This window comes from Bos javanicus, chromosome 17, assembly GCF_032452875.1.
Source record: "Bos javanicus breed banteng chromosome 17, ARS-OSU_banteng_1.0, whole genome shotgun sequence".
NCBI classification, from domain to species: Eukaryota; Metazoa; Chordata; class Mammalia; order Artiodactyla; family Bovidae; genus Bos; species Bos javanicus.
The window spans coordinates 35,421,634-35,434,183 of NC_083884.1; positions in this window are offsets into that span (position 1 = coordinate 35,421,634).

Genomic DNA, 12,550 nt, shown 5'->3' on the forward strand with positions numbered 1-12,550 from the left:
GTGCGTGCTCAGTTGTGTCTGACTCTTTTGTGACCCCATGGACTATAGCCTGCCAGGCTCCTCTGTCCATGGGATTTTCCAGGCAAGAATACTGGAGTGAGTTGCCATTTCCTCCTCCAGGGGATCTTCCCCACCCAGGGATCGAACCCATGTCTTCTGCATTGACAGACAGTTTCTTTACCAATGTGCCACCTGGGAAGCCCAATGAGTATATGTATCTTTACTTAAATGCTATCATTTTTTCTTAACTCTCAGTAACTTGTTTTTGCTCAATGTATGTATTAGAATTCTTTATGTCATAACTAAACATGAATCTGCTTTGCTCATTTTAATGGCTACAGGGTATTCCCAAGGAATATATCCATAGTACTTAACCATTCCCTGACTGATGTACATTTAGGCTGTCCACAAATCTTGGCCATTACAAACAGTGGTGTAGGATCCTTCTTTGTACTTGTCTCCATGCTCATATATTCAACTTGTTCTCCAGAGCTGTTATCTAGTGATGGATTTATTGGGTTCCTGCATTTTCAATTTTAATTTTAAAAGACACTGCCAAATTCACCTCCAAAGTGACAGTACTATGTTATATTCTTACCAATGAACAGTGCTCACGCCTTTATAGAGGTGCCATTCTTGTTCAAATTTTGGCATCATAAAGCTGGGAATGCCAATTTAGTACAGATGATGAAATAAAAATTTAAAAGCCTTTTTACAAGTTATAAGTGTTAAGATAAAATTAGCAGATATAGTAAAATTCTACTAAGTTTAAAAAAGAATAAATTGAGCAAGTATAGCATGGCAAAATCTGGTTAGAGAAAAGTCAATTAAAAAAGATGACAAAGGGACTTCCCTGGTGGTCCAGTGGCTAAGACTCTGTGCTCCCAGTGCAGGGGGTCCAGGTTTGATTCCTGGTCAGGGAACCATATTCCACATGCTGAAACTAAGACCTGGTACACTCAAATACATAAATAAATAAATATATTAAAAAAAAAAAAGATGACATGAAAGTTAAAAATTCAATCGCCTAATCCCAGGCCTACAATACTCATGTAAATCTATACCTAAGGAGATCAGTTTTGTTGGTATACCAAAAAAAGAAAAATAAAAGATCACATGATTAGTAGAAACCAATAGGTAAATAACTGCCCCCAAAGTTACCATAACTGGGCTTCATTAATAGATGTTTAATGAGCAGATGATAAAAGGGCATAATTTCTCTGAACTTTGAACACATCACATATGGAATGTTAATATCTTAAGGAGACATTGACAAGACAGTTTTCAGGACAGGGCAACATCGATTACCATAATCATGTATTGTGGTAATCATGCAAATTCCTACTTTTCATCAGTTTCTTTTATGGAAAGGCTGAATAAAAGTGCATTACAGCAAGAAGTTGCAAAAACAATCTTACTTCAGTTTTCCAGAGAGAGTTTCTGCATATTACGAACCTGTGTTAGCCTTTCTAGATACCAAATAGACTACCATAGAGTTCTTCCATCTCTACAGTTCTAAGATTCTTTATCTTTTTCTGGAAATATTTCTGTTTTCCCAGAAATGTTCCCAGACATCAATAACTTTAACCTGACCACATATGGTAATGTGTATCAAATTTAGAAATATTTTAAACTCCAAACCACCAAACCTGGCTGATTATAGCCAATGTTTATTTATGCTCAGAGGAGAGGAGTAATATTTTTCTCTTTCATCACAGAAGCATCAGCTTTATCTGTGGTAGCTTTATCTGTATCTGCCAAAACTATGACTTTCTTTGTAATTCTTTAGCCAATGACCTCAAGCCTGACCTATAGCAGTCATCTCCCTGGAGATGAAAAAGGTCATTTAGACACTTCACCCCCTAGTCATTAGGAGAATACGAAATTTCATCCCAAATTAGTGTTCCTAAAGGTTAAAGTCATCTCACAAAAGTAATACAGAAAGAAAGAGTAGTGATTAAAAAAAAAAAAAAGCTGGAACCAGAATTGACTAGACTTAAAGGTTTCAAATGTTCTCTCAATATTCCTTCTATGATAGGAAAATGTATTTCATTAATTTAAACTTTCCAAAACAATATGCTGTCTGAAAAACTAATGTTTTGACCAACAGTTTACTAATAGAATAATGAAGTTATAGTAAAGATTCTGTTTGCTGCTGCTAAGCCGCGTCAGTCTTGTCTGACTCTGTACCACCCCATAGACAGCAGCCCACCAGGCTCCCCCGTCCTTGGGATTCTCCAGGCAAGAACACTGGAGTGGGTTGCCATTTCCTTCTCCAAGGCATGAAAGTGAAAAGTGAAAGTGAAGTCGCTCGGTCGTGTCTGACTCCTAGCGACCCCATGGACTGCAGCGCACCAGGCTCCTGGAGGACATCCATGGGATTTTCCAGGCAAGAGTACTGGAGTGGGGTGCCATTGTTTAAAACCATTATAATTCAAGGAGGCTGAGATAAAGTTAATGTTTTCACTATTCATGTAAAAGGCTAAACAAGTTAGGAAAAGCATATTGACTATTACAAGGATGACTATTTTAAAACTTTAGTGTTATGGATATGTACAAAGAGCAAAAGAGTCCTAACTTCCCTTTTTTTGTGTTTATTTACTATAGAGCATCTGGACATCCCTCTACCTTGCATGTCTATTTAGAAAGACAATTTGAGGGAATTTGCCTATTAAAAGACAGAAGAGCTTAAAATTATAAAAATGAGCAGCACATGTCACTTAAAAGGACAAAACTAGTTGTACCAGGAGCTAGATCTTTATGTTAATTGATCCCTGAATTTAGCTCTAATGTTTCTGGCAGACAAGGCAATAAGAAGTAAGATTCTCAAATGTGTGCTATTTGATAAAAGCTCAGTGAAAAGTAACCTCTTTCCTGGAATCAATTCTCTTAAAAACCTGTCCAGTGGCTCTTTATGAAAGGAGTATGGGACTTCCCTCGTGGTCCAGTGGTTAAGACTTTGAGCTTCCATGCAGGGGGCATGGGTTCAATCCCCAGTCAAGGAACTAAGATCCTATATGCCACGGGGTTATCAGTTTTGTTGGTATACCGAAAAAAGAAAAAGAAAAGATCATGTGATTAGTAGAAACCAATAGGTAAATAATTGCCCCCAAAGTTACCATAACTGGGCTTCATTAATACATGCTTAGTGTGCAGATGATAAAAGGGTATAATTTCTCTGAACTTTGAACACATCACATATGGAATGTTAATATCTTAAGGAGACATTTACAAGACAGTTTTGGGGCAAAGCCAAAAAAAGAAAAAAAGAAATAAAAGGAGCAGTAAGGGTCAATATTTTGAACTATAATAATGTTCTTCACCATTTTCTTAATTTTTTCATGCGTATTTTTTGTAGGTCTTTTCCTTCTCTTGTGTTTCTTGCCTAGAGAAGTTCCTTTTGCACTTGTAGAGCTTGTTTGGTGGTGCTGAATTATCTTAACTTTTGCTTGTCTATAAAACTTTCAATTTCTCTATCAAATTTGAGTAAGAGTCTTGTTGGGTAGTGTATTCTTGGTTGTAGTTTCTTCCCCTTCATCACCTTAAAAATATTGTGCCAGTCCCTCTGGCTTGTAGAGTTTCTATTGAAAAATCAGCTGATAACCTTATGGGAGTTCCCTTGTGTGCTCTTTGTCATTTTTTCCTGTTGCTTTTAATAATTTATCTTTGTCTTTAATTTTTGTCAGTTTGAGTACTATGTGTCTCAGTGTGTTCCTCCTTGGGTTTATCCAGCCTAGGACTCTGCACTTCCTGGACCTGGTTGACTATTTCCTTTCCCAGGTTAAGGAAGTTTTCAGCTATTATCTCTTCAAATATTTTCTTTTAGGTCCTTTCTCTCTTCTCCTTCTGAGACCCCTGTAATGTGAATGTTGGTGTGTTTAATGTTATCCCAGAGGTCTCTTTGGGCTGTCTTAATTTCTTTTCATTCCTACATATCAGTAATTACCTTAAATGTAAACGGATTAAATGCACCACCGAGACTGGCTCAGTGGATACAAAAACAGGACCCGTATGTATGCTGTCTACAAGAGACCCACTTTAGACCTAGTAACATTTACAGACTCAAAGTAAGGGGATGGGAGAAGGTATTCCATGCAAAAGGAAATCAAAAGACAGCTGGAATAGCAATACTCATATTGGACAAAATAGACTTTAAAACAAAGACTTAGACAAAGAAAGATACTACATAATGATCAAGGGTTCAATCCAAGAAGATACAGCATTTATAAATATATATGCCCACAAAGTTCTGTCTAGTCAAAGCTATGGTTTTTCAAATAGTCATGTATGGATGCGAGAGTTGGACCATAACTGAGCCCCGAAGGATTGATGCTTTTGAACTGTGGTGTTGGAGAAGACTCCTGAGAGTCCCTTGGACTGCAAGGAAATCAAACCAGTCAATCCTAAAGAAAATCAGTCCCAAATATTCATTGCAAGGACTGACGCTGAAGCTGAAACTCCAATACTTTGGCTACCTAATGCAAAGAACTGACACCTTAGAAAAGTCCCTGATGCTGGGAAAGTTTGAAGGCAGGAGGAGAAGGGAACATCAGAGGATGAGATGGTTGGATGGCATCACCGACTTGATGGACATGAGTTTGAGCAAGCTTTGGGAGTTGGTGATGGACAGGGAAGCCTGGCGTGCTGCAGTTCATGGGGTCACAAAGAGTCAGACACGACTGAGCAACTGAACTGAAATATATATGCACCCAACAGAGGGGCATAAATATGTGAGGCAAATACTAACAACCTAAAGGGAGAAATTGATGGGAACACAATAATAGTGGGGGACTTTAACACCCCACTTTCATCAACGGACAGATCATCCAGCAGAAAATAACAAGAAAACAAAGGCCTTAAATGACACTTTAGATCAGTTCAACTTAATGGGTATTTATAGAATATTCCATCCAAAAGCAGCAGACTACACATTCTTCTCAAGTGCACACGGAACATTCTCCAGTGTTGACCATATGCTGGGCCACAAGGTGAGCCTTGGTAAATTCAAGAAAATTGAAATCATATCAGTCATCTTTTCTGAGCACAACACTATGAGATTAGAAATAAACTACCAAAAAAAAAAAAAATAGGAGGAGAGGCTTCCCTGATGGCTCAGACAGTAAATAATCTGCTTGCAATGCAGGAGACCCAGGTTCCATCCTTGGATCAGGAAGATCCCCTGGAGAAGGAAATGGCAACCCACTCCAGTATTCTTGCCTGGGAAATTCCATGATCAAAGGAGCCTGGTGGGCTGCAGTCCATGAGGTCACAATGAGTCGGACATGACTGAGTGACTAACACTGGTCACAAGAAAAAAACTATAAAAACACAAACACGTGAAGACTAAACAATAAGCTACTAAACAACTAATAGATCACTGATACCTAGAGACAAGTGAAAATGAGAGCACAATGACCCAAAACCTGTGGGGTGTAGCAAAAGTAGTTCCAAGAGGGAAGCTTATAGCAATACAACCTTACCTTAGAAACAAGATCAGATTGGATGGCATCTTGGGTCTGGGTCCCTTGAAATAGGCTCTCAAATGGAGATTTGTCTGCTTGAATTTGGAGGCAGGTGGGGGCAGGGGGAGAGGGGCATTTAGGATTAGCACCATGGAGGAGTTAGGAAAATAGGTAGGACAGAGAAGAAGTTGAACCATAATGCAGTCTTAATGGACAGGGAGGCCTGGCATGCTGCGATTCATGGGATCGCAAAGAGTTGGACACGACTGAGTGACTGAACTGAACTGAACTGAATGTAACAGAGCAGGACTCAATGCGACCTTCCTGGGACAGGCCCATCCCCTATATCATCTGCTTTAGCTCCTCTCTGAAGTCCCTATATAATAGTATTCTGAGTTGTTTTACAGTTGTGAAAACCCCCACCAAACAGACAGTGTTAAACTTGATGAACATGAGTGTGCAGCCCTCAGGCCTACTGGAGTGTAAGGACTGATAATGTTGACCCCTGTGACACCACCCTGTCACCAGCAATCAGAGAAGTGTGCACAAGCTAATCACACACCCTGTAACCACCCTCCCTCACTTGGCCTTTAAAAATGTTTTCTTAATAAATAACTGATAAGGACTTACTGTATAGCATAGGGAACTCTACTCAATACTCTGTCATGACCTACATGAGGAAAGAATCTAAAAAAAGAGTTGAGATACTGAGATAGATAGATACATATATATATATTATATATATAAAATATTATTTTATATATATATATAATTGATTCACTCCGCTGTACAGCACAAACCAACACAACATTGCAAATCAAACAAACTCCAATTAAAAAACTGCTTTCTTGAAACCCATACGGGAGTTTGGTTTCTTCCAGCACTAACTGTCCTGGACTCTTTGTTTGGCACCTTATAATAAACGCTGCACTTCCGTTCACCACGAAAAAGGAAAGAAAATGTTCTTCAGATTGCCTTAATAAAGTTGAGTTCAACATTCAATTATAACTTGGTGAAAGCATTTCTGGAGGGGATTTTAAAAATGTATTTCAGGAATACTGTATTCTGTTGATCTAATTTAACACAAGAACAGATTTTGGGTAATTTAGAAGAGTGGTTGAATAATACTTTCCTTAGGTCTTCTCTCTCAAATGTCACTTATCCCGTGCCCAATTCTAGACTTCTTCACTATTATTACTTCTTACAAACTACAAGAATGTTCATGAAGATAAGCACAAAGAAGAAGGTATTGCTCTAATATCCCCAGCCAGCAATTTTCATTGGTAGTATTTTCTGGTATATCTTTCATAGATGACGGATAAGGATCGAGATTGAGAAATAGTTTTGTTTAGTTTTCACCAAATTGGGTCATACTGGACACACTTTTATAGCACACTTTTATAGTGTTTTCCATTAACAGTATGTTATAAGCATTTGTCATGTCATTAGGTATTTTTCTGTAAATTTACTCTTATTTCCATCACATTATTCCATTGCATGGATATACAATAATTTATTTAATCCCTTGCTTGTGAACATATAAGTAGTTCTCCTTGTTTAGGTTATATGTAACTGTATAATTCTAATTACTTTCTCAGGACTAATACTTTGGTCTCAGGTCCTTTTGATTTCTCTTTCACAGGGCCCATTGCCCTTGTAATTATCTGTGTAATGTTTACTCACTTACTGATAGAATATAATTTCTAGCACTTGATATAGAAGACACTCAATAAATACTTCTGATTAAATAAATGAACATTTTAAGACTTTGGAGAACATTTTATCAAGTTTGCTTGAAAAAGCTGTGTCAGTTCAGACTTTTCCTGAGAGCAGGATGAGCGTCCCTCTTTTTCCACATTCACTTTGGGTATCACCTCGGGCATTACCTTGGCATGCAAAAAATGTCAGTTCACTACTGATTTAATTTAGATTTTTAAATTTTTTCACAAGTTTGGCAAGTGCTTAGAAACGGTCATTTAAATGTTATCTGGAAAGTGCCTAAATCACCAGTGTTCAAAACAACATTCTCTGGTCTAAGCTACCAGATTCACAGACAGTAACTTCAGGCTATAAATATTCAGAATTCTGCCTTCCAGTCTGTTAAAGAAAGATTTTCATCTGTGCAGAGGTGAACCATAGAGGCGCCTATGAGCTAGACATTTGGGGAAATTGACAGGAAAACCCAGTTAGGTACCTGTACCTTTGAACTGTTCTTTTCCGCTCATCACAATTTCCATACAACACATATTTTTAAAGAAACAAAAGATAAAATATACACTGATCATTTTTCTTGGTCAATTATTTTAAGTATTTAAATTTGGTTTTCCTTTTAATATGTTCATTTCTCTCCCTCATTTCCTGATCCACTTAGAATAAATTCCACTATGCAATCATATCCACCTCACTGGTATTAAGTACTGTTAATGACATCAGCGTGTAGGCTGCAAAAAAATATCAAACTTTTGAGAGGAGTTAGTCATGCAATTTGTGTGGCCTTGTCTTCTCTTAGAGCCATTACGTTAAAAAAAAAAAAAATCCTACATCACTCATCCCAAGCAAAATGATACAGATTTCTTCATTTTGCAGTTGCTGAGGGGTGTCAGTTCTCGAGAGTCTACGATCTAATTCACACCCGTAAATCATAGGTCATGGTTTCTGATGGGTGATGGTGTCAGTGCCTAGGGTCAGATTATTCTGTTTGCAGAAGATGTTCCGGTATAATGACAAAACATTCGAAGAGTAGATGTAAGCTGATACTTTAAGACAGCTGCTCTCGAGTGTACTTTCAACATCATTGTTCACATATAAAATGAAAAAGGAGGATACCAGCAATTTATAGAACTGAAACTGGGTTCTTTAAGAGACACAGAAAAAAAGAAAGACTGTGTGTTCAAGGCATTGATATCATGTACTTGAGACAGGTTGTCTTGCAGTGGGATATGTCAGTAAGACCTATTACCCAAGATCCTCCGTTTTCTCAGGAAATTCTACCATACTGTCTTGGTCCCTTAACTCTTTCAATTTCTGAGACCATTTAATACTTCACTTTTTATCTCAAAACTTCCAAAAAACCCCACTCTTAGTTGATTCATCATTTTGCTTATTTCACTGAAGGTAATATAATCAATCAGAATAGAATTTCCTCAACTTCGCACCATCAAACAGCCAACCTACCTGTATCTCCGCCCCTATTCTCCATGTGGCTGCTGGCCTGTCCCTGCTTACCTCCACTTGAGGAGGTCACATTTCCTCTCCCTTACTGAAGGGCTTTGCTCCAGCATCACTTTTGCTCCTCTCTAACAGATCATTCCCATCAGCATAAAAATATGTAGCTCTTTGTATATCTTCATAAAAGCCCCTCCCTTCCCTTGACCCCACAGCCCATTTTAGACACCACCCCATTTTCTGCTTCCCTCTAAAGCAAAATTCCTCAAGGGTTGTCTAATGGTTGTCTCTTCTACTTACACCCATTTATGTCTCTGTTTTGAGCCTTTGATTTCATTCATTGCTGAAGACTTAAGCAACTGTATGACAGCAAAAGAGATGACTACAAAAAAGACTTCATCCACATTCCACGAGCCTAAGACCTCAGTCCTATTTGTGCTCCCTCCTTGTATTTGCTCATTGGTGTATGCCCTCTCTTACACTGCTCCAGTCACAGACCCTGCTGGCAGGGTTCACTCAATGGCCATTTTCAAGGCTCTCCAGGCCAGAAGGAGACACAGTGTCCACATTCTGGCATGACCTATGCTTTAGGAGGTCACATTACTCTTGCAAGGACTCTCTGACTATTCACTACTTTGGTGGCATCACCTGATTAGACCTGTGTGTTTTGCAACTCAGCAAGTACCCAGTCAAGAAACTGGACACAAGTAACCTAGTTTACAACCTTTGTGTATCTCTTCAAGTTCTTATCTCCAGGAATATTGCTTTCCTTAAGGCCTAAAAATCACTATTCCCATTCCCTAAATCTCCCTTAATATAGACTGGGAAGAAGAGGGTACTAGCTGGTGTGCCCATTAGTAAGTCCTGGGAGGATATTCTAGCAGCTCGACTTCCAGATACTTCTCTTGTGGGAGAACATGTAATCTCCCATGTAGGGAGCTCATAGCTCCCTAGCTTTGGGTCCAGCCTAAATCCCACAACTTGTAGATAATAGAAAAAGTCCTATCAATATCCTGTTACAGCTACGTACCTTTCTTCAACATTTTCTGCACTGCTTTAATTTAAGTACGGTTTTTGTAAATGTTATAGGTGGCAGGTGTCTGGCTTGCTTGCCTCTCTGGACCCACCATTCATCTTTCTGGTCCCTACAAGGAGGCTGACTTGGAGGGACCACACCAACTTCTTCCCTTGCTCTCTAGCTAAATGGGAAGGGAAAGAAGGAGACTGAAGTTAATTCTTGGCTCTTTCCTGTGATGTCACCTCTGTGACCTTCACCTGAGACTCATTACTCCCTGCAGGGTGTCCAACGTGATTCTTTCTTCCCAGATTCTGGCAATTCCCCAAATTCCCACTCTCCCCTTGTCCCTCTGGGCCTCAGAGTGGTAATAGCCCTGCCGGTATTCACCCAGTTCTAACACCATGCCTTGTGGATCTTCCATTCCCCGCCCACAGCTTCCAGAGTAAACCTTTCTCAAATTACCCTGTTTCAAATGTGTCATTTTACTGAGGCCCTGCCTGATGGAGAATATAATTGAATTTGATTTTCAAACTCAACTTGATAATTTTTGCCTTTTGATGGGAGAATTTCACATTTATTGTGACAATTTTTATAGTTAACTTTATTTCTTCCATTTTATTGTACATTTTTATACTTTCTTTTTGCTCTTTTCCTCACTTAGATTGATAAGGTTTCTTTTTAGCTTTTCCTCCTCTACTCATAAATTGGATGTCCATCTGCTACTCATAATGTTCCTGGCTTTAACAGTCATATTTACATTTCTATGGATATGTGAAAATTAAATAATATCCTCCAACTTGCTCATTTCCTACCAGACATGTATATTTTCATTTTTACTAATAGTTGTCTTCCCAACTATTATAATATTTATGCTGATGTACCAAAAAAATTAGTAACAACTTAGCCTTCTTACCACCCTGTATTATTAGTTTAATCCTTCTCCACTCCTTCCACTGAAGTGAAACCTCTAGAATATTTAACTGCCCATTTCCTCCCAGTGTTGCCTAAATCTTGAGTTTGTATGAGGTAATTATAGGATTTTAATCCCAGACAGTGATTGAGTTTTTCCTCCCGGAATCTCTCTCCTGTTTCAAAATTTTTACCAGAGTATCAGTTCAGTTCAGTCGCTCAGTCATGTCCGACTCTCTGCAACCCCATGAATTAAAGCATGCCAGGCCTCCCTGTCCATCACCATAATCTCCAGTTAACTGTCATTATCCATTTAGATATAATTGCAAATATTAGAAGATTCTTTGTTTATCAATGTTTCTTGAACTTTTCACTTTCCCTGTCATGAGATTTGGGTTTCATTTGATCGGAACATTTTCTCAGAAAGGCACATGGGCAGGATATTTTTGGAGCCTCTGCAAGACACCAAAATTTCTTTACTTTGCTCTCATGTGTGGATGAGATCTGCCTTTGATAGAGGGATATCTCCAGTGATCTGTAAATACAAATGCAAAGTGTCTGATTCAATCAAGTTTGCTGGTAAGAAGTCTCTTACTAGTCTAGTTACCTTTCCTTTATCAGTTGCCTCTGAAAGTTCTATTCTTTGTCGAGAAGCCTTGGAAGATTTTTTACTATGATGCCAAATGTTGATTTCCTAAATCTGTCATTCCCTCCACATTTAGTAGTGAGCATTTTATATACATGGCATCAGATACTGTAAGGAAAAGCTTCTTCTTCTCCTCATCCATCCATTTATGTATATTAGTATGAACTCATGGATGCTTATTTTGTTCAGTAGGTAATATCTGTTTCTATCACTGCTTGCTGCTGCTGCTGCTGCTGCTAAGTCACTTCAGTCGTGTCTGACTCTGTGTGGCCCCATAGATGGCAGCCCACCAGGCTCCCCCATCCCTGGGATTCTCCAGGCAAGAACACTGGAGTGGGTTGCCGTTTCCTTCTCCAATGCATGAAAGTGAAAAGTGAAAGTGAGGTCGCTCAGTCGTGTCCGACTCTTAGCGACCCTATGGACTACAGCCTACCAGGCTCCTCCGTCCATGGGATTTTCCAGGCAAGAGTACTGGAATGGGGTGCCATTGCCTTCTCCATCACTGCTTACTGATGCTCAAATTGTCCCAGATTTGGCTAGTGGGAACCCATTCAGGTTGGTTTTCAGGTTCTTTTGACATAATCCCATCATTCTTTGAACACTACTTTCTAGAACACACACAAAAATTTTCAAGGCTTATCTTACACTTCTACAATCCCAACCCCAGAATCAAATAGATTTTCAAAGAGCTCTGGGGTTTTTTAATTTTGTTTTTCGTTTCAATTTTTGCAGAGAATGGTATTTAGTAGTGTATTTGAACAGTAGGTATGCTCACTGTTAGTGCAATGACATTGCTGTTAGGCTCTCTCAATGGAAAGAACTAGGGAATATCTATCTACATATGTATATACACATACTGGCATACTATCAAAAACACAAAATCACTGATATATCCAACTCTAATTTTACATACCACAGGTGTATTCTGATTTTCTCCCTTTCCATATTTGTAAACTCTTTTTCTAACGGTGAGAAACCTGGCCCCCAATTATCTCAGCATGTTTGCTGGATCCACCCCCAATGTCTCTCATTCCCACTGCTCCCTGAGTGGACATCCTCCTCACCTCATTCTGCCTTCAACATCCATGTCTGGCAGCTGCTCCTCCATGGTATGGATGCTGTCCTTCCCTTGCATGGGCTCACATGCCACACTCTGCTACCACCACCCACTCCATGCAAATGCCTTTCTCTTCCTTCTTGGGTACCACCTCCTTGCACTGGGTCACTAGCACCCACTCTCCAATATGGATATTTACATTTCTTCAATTTCATCTACTGGCTTTAGGATCAAATTATTTAAACAAGAAAGAAGGAAGGAAGGCAATTAGAAAAAAATTATCTAGCTATACA